At 40.0% G+C, this 5,320-nt stretch overlaps 1 long non-coding RNA gene across 1 annotated transcript; it reads left to right on the top strand.

The window, feature by feature from the left end:
• The first annotated feature begins 2,757 nt into the window (after positions 1-2,757).
• On the top strand, positions 2,758-3,903 carry LOC308377313. The gene is made up of 3 exons (XR_013968930.1): positions 2,758-2,786; positions 3,103-3,188; positions 3,609-3,903. It is a non-coding gene; the product is annotated as an uncharacterized lncRNA (long non-coding RNA).
• The last annotated feature ends 1,417 nt before the right edge of the window (positions 3,904-5,320 follow it).

Raw genomic sequence — 5,320 nt, 5'->3', positions numbered from 1 at the left:
CCGTCAAAACGCATCTTCCACTCAAAATGGCCGACTTCCTGTGGACCTGCCACCATGGCGTCGAGAGACTTTTTGGTGCGTCCAAGCATGATGAAGACGTGTACCGAATTCCGTCAACCTACGCCAAAATAACCCCAATGCGCAGGGTTTTTTGCAATGTTCTAGGGGGCGCTACAGGGCCATTTTGCTCCATCCATGGACAAAAACTCTACCGAAGATGGACGGTTACAGGCTTGATGTCCCTGGCAAATTTGGTAATTTTTCGAGCACTTTGACATATATGCGATTAAAACACCTCATTTTTGCTTTTTAATTTTTAACTAGGTGGCGCTATACATGGTTATGGTATGGGTTGACATGGCCCCTTAACATAAATATACAAGAACAATTTGGCCCTCCAAGGCCCTACGGTTCTCGGGATATTCGAAGAAAACTGTGTTGCGTCACCTACAGGCCAGTTGGTGAATAATCATATAAATCAATTTATTGCATGCCCCCCGTGAATGGAATTCCACAAAACTTTAAGTGCAGTCAGAAGGTGTCATAATGATCCCACACCTGCGATTTCGTGCAGTTCTGAACTTGTCAACTTACAATTAACACTCCATTTTTGCTTTTTTCATTTGTAACTAGGTGGCGCTATACATGAAATAAGTGGTAGTGGAATGGTTGACGTGGCCTCTTAAGACCAACATACAAAAAAAATGTGGTCCTCCTAAGCCCTACGGTTTTCGACTTATTCACAGAAAACTGAATCGCCCCACCCTCTTTAAAAGGGGTCCAGTCCGACTGGGAGGCAATGTATCAAAACGAAAATCAATGGTTCCACGCTAATCTAGTGGGGCTATATGCCCACCAAATTTCGTGCACCCCGGTGTTTCAGTGTCCCGGGAATCGTTGACAGAAAATCGGCAAACAGAAAAAAAAAAAAAAACAGAAAAATGTCGCGCGGCGGTCATAATAAGACAGAGCATGTCTAGCATAATACAGACACTGAGATATGCATGTTAAATCTTTTTGTGTGTGTATGACTGATATTCTGTTTACTAATCTGTCTCTATTCTCACCCATATAGTAGAACCTTTGCTGCAAGGTTTGTCTCTTTTGCTCCCTTAATCTAGACTACACTGCTGGATGCTGCTGCAATCTCTCCACCTAATCCACGTGCAATATTTAAAGAATCTGGCTGTTCTGGATTTGTATGCAAACCTGCTGTGCTGGCTGCCAATGGTATTTCTTGTTTGAATTCAAATGTAATATTTGTATTATTATTATTTATTTAACAAAATTTTCCTCCTTAGTTTGTGTTGTCACTGATCAATAATGAAAGAGAGTGAAGGTTATACTAAACAATGCAAAACAGTCTTTCAAAACATTTGGAGTGAATAATAGGCCTATCAAGTCGTGGTGATGTTAAGATGGGAGGAAACTGCCTCTACCCATCACTGACCAGGAAGCCAGCGTGTCTGACAGCTAACAGTTAAAACATTCCTTTCCATAGACGCTTTACAGTTAGTATCATAACATGTTAGGAAGGCACAATCCCAATTATATATTGTTTTAACAGAGAAAGTCTTTCACAAAATTCAGTGTGGTCTATTGGCACTGTCAAGCTAAGAAGGCACCGGATGCCTAAAAGAGCCCGGGTGACGTAATGTTGATTCTTGAGTGACAGTTTCTATGCCAACGTTAGCATTACGTACCCGGTCACCGCGTACCCCGCATCTATATTGCTAATAGCAATTCCTCCTTTTGTGCGACAATATTAAGCGACTAAAAAGTACCTGATGGCTTTCGAACAACTCTTGAGACTCTCTGACTGATAGCCAAAAAGTGTCGGGGTACAAAGTGTCCGTTTAGGCACAATATTACGCGACTAAAAAGTTTTAGCTACACCTGCCTGATGGTATTCTGTAAGTTAGCAATGTCCGCTAGCATATCAAAGCTAGCAATCCCCCGTTGTTCTTTAGTAAAATGTTGTGCAAACAATGCACTGTTTTGTTCAAATGTAACTGTGGGTGCCGTCAGATATGTCTAAAAATCACAACACATTAAGGAGTGTCTTAATTTAAGCACAACAACAGATGAATAGCTTCAAGCTAACAAGACACTAGCACGAGCTAGCTAGCTGATGGAATGTGCTTACTTTGATACATACATTTGATTTATATAAACTAGCGAATCAACAACTTTCCTACCAAAGTCAAACATCAAATGGTTGTTTTGGTTGGTTTATTGTAGGTCAAATACAAGCAAGCCGGTCTCAGGTAGCGAAGTTCAATGCAATATGCTCTGAAGTAAATCGCGTTATGAGCGATAAAGACCCGGGTGACGTATTGGCGTTGGCATAGCAACTGTCACTCAAGAGTCGTTCGAAAGTCAACATTACATCACCCGGGCTCTTTTAGGCATCCGGTGCCTTTTTAGCTTGACAGCACCATGCAAGGCGAGAAAAGGTCTATAGTCAGTGGGCTGAGACCGTCTATCTTGCTTAGTTCTCGAGTTGATAGTTACCCTGCAGCTGTGAAGCTAATTTTTTGAAGGAAGCTGAACCAGATAATAAGAAACATATAGCCGTTTGTTTCCAACGCGGGAAGTTGCACATTTAATAGTATTTTACGATTAAGTTCTCAAAAATATCATCAAAGTTTTCCGGCGTGACGTCCAATCAAAACCGCGGATTGGGGTATTTCAACCAATTGCGTTTCTCGGTGACGCATCGTCACACCAGGAAATGCACATCGACTTCATCTGCCCCTGGAAAATAGCTGAGATACAGCTTTGAGGTAAGAATTGTTTAACTTCGAGTGGATATTTCAACACATGACTATTTTTCTTGTCATAAATGAAACCTGTTTAAGGCTACATGTTGTTAATTTCGTCAGTATAGGGTGTGAAACATTGATTACAATAGACGTGAAGCGAGATCCCCTCTCCTCATATGAACATGGCCATAGGCGTCTACTGAACAATTTTCTCCGACAAAGTCTCTCCTCCCGTTAGTCCAAACGACGAGCTTAATTACAACAGTCATACAATTTAAACATTGACAACTGCATAGCACTTCTGTGAACTAACTTATGTCAAATAATATCTCTACAGGTAGCATCTTAGGCTACAAGACCCCACATGACATCCATCAGATCCCTCGTCCATCTGACTGGTGCAATATATGCCACTTCCTCTCGGTAGGCTTTTTCATATTTTAATTGTTTATTTTTTTTCATGCATATGAGGCAACCAGCTGGGAGTAAACCACATGGCAACACAGACAACATTTAGACAGCAAACTCATCCCAATATAATGCATTTACTGTGATGCAGTTTCACATGTAATATGACATGGTTTGTAAAGCAATGTTTGAAATTGCAGTTGCAATACAACGAAGTTATTTTCAGGGGATCTAGTGAAGGTGGGGTCTGTTGTAAAGGTGACCACGTTCAATATAGGCCTAAAGTGCTGGCGGAAAATCCTTTTGTATCCATAGTACGGCCCTTGGGGCTTTATAAAAAAAATTGAAATGACATTTAAAATGAATTGTTCCTCACCCCTGTTGTAATCCCCCTGCTATATTATAGTATATTTTAACGAAGTCCTTTACGTTCAGGAACAAAAACATTGCAGCTGAGTGGGGAAATCCAGAAACCTCCACCCTGAGGTGATCAAGCAGAGCCAGTGGACCTGTGGCCATGAAAAGCCACATCTTGTTAACCTGGCTTAATTTGACTTATTGTCATATAGCCAGTGGACTGTTCTTTTATTTACTTGCGAATCAACGTCACACAAGGAAGGAATACTGCATGTTCCCTTTGTAAGACATTGGTTTCGAGATACTGTTTCTTTTTAATAATGTTCATTTATTGTATCTTGGAAATTATCTGAATAAAATCCAATAACAGTCATCACTGTCCGTGCCTTGCTTTATTCAGGGGTCACTTCTATTAAGGTTATGTGGCACCAGCCTGTCATCACTGAAGAGGTTCAAGCAGGTGTCAGTGTGGAAGCCATGGACCTTAATGTCTCAGTAATGAAGGAGTTTCATCTACACCATATCTCTGTCATGTCAATGTCTTGAGTTACTTGCTCAAACCCTGTTGGGTACACAGACCTCATATAATACAGGCGAAAAGGAAATCATACTCTGAGTACAAACCTTCACTGTCCTTGGCTGCCTTTTCTTTCCCTTTCGTGCTCTTTCAATGTGTGCTTCATTGGTGAACAGCATGTAGCATTTGCGGTGGTATCCTATTGCAATACTAGCTGGCAATTCCTGGTCTTCTTCAAGATTTAAAGCCTCTAGGGCATTTCTGGCCACTTCCCCCTCTTTGCAGGGTTGCAGGTTCAGCCATGAATGGGCACACTGCAGGAACTTTGACCAACTTATATTTGAAAATTGTACTACTCACTTGACAAAATGAATTTATTTATTAAATGGGAACTTAATTTGCATTATCATACATTAAGAAAGTCATTGACTCTTTAACCATAGAAAATGATTGGAAACGCAAAGATGAGGCAACATCACCTACTCCAAGACTTAAAGTAGAGAAAATGGTGTTTTAACATTCAGTAATAATGTATTACACATTATAGATAATGTGCCTTATCTAAAATATGTCACTCCAGTTGCAATCTCCCCTGGAGAGAAGAGTATTTGGTAAGGTTCAGCAATAATTATTTCTCCAGACAGCGACACCCGAGGTTGCTTACGTCTTGTTCTCATTGAAACGCACGGTCTCAAATAGTTGCCCTGAAAATTCGCCCGATCAAAAAACAGAGACTTTACAACGATATGTTCGCCAAATGTGCACGAAACGAAGGTGGAAACAAAGCAAATACAGTTTGGTGTATTTTTATGAATCCATCCTTAAAAAATGGGCTTCACAGCTGGACGGTAAGTATTAAATTCACAATTCTGGGGTCCAGCCCACCACCTACTAAGTTTGAAGAAATATCAGATTTTAGAGTAGCCTAACGGATAATATTGCTTTACTGAATGATGAGCTTTGACGTTTACCAGTGTGAGTATACAGTGCCCTCCACAATTATTGGCACCCTTAGTGAATATGGGCAAAACAGGCTATGAAAAAACTTGTATTTGCTGTTTATCCTCTTGGTCTTTCACTCAAAATATTCACAAAAATCTTACCTTTTCAGTGAAGTAAAATTATTGAAAGAATAATTTTTTTGACATTAAATAAAAATAAAATTCTCCAAAACATGAGTGCCACAATTATTGGCACCCCTAGAAAAATCTTATAATTAAAATCTAACTGAAGTATATTACCAGTCATGTTTTACATTTTTAAGTTCTCTTAA

Source organism: Sprattus sprattus (genome assembly GCF_963457725.1).
Source record: "Sprattus sprattus genome assembly, chromosome: 1".
Classification (NCBI taxonomy): domain Eukaryota; kingdom Metazoa; phylum Chordata; class Actinopteri; order Clupeiformes; family Clupeidae; genus Sprattus; species Sprattus sprattus.
The sequence above is the reverse complement of the archived record's forward strand: the minus strand, read 5'-3'. Positions and strand labels throughout refer to the sequence as shown.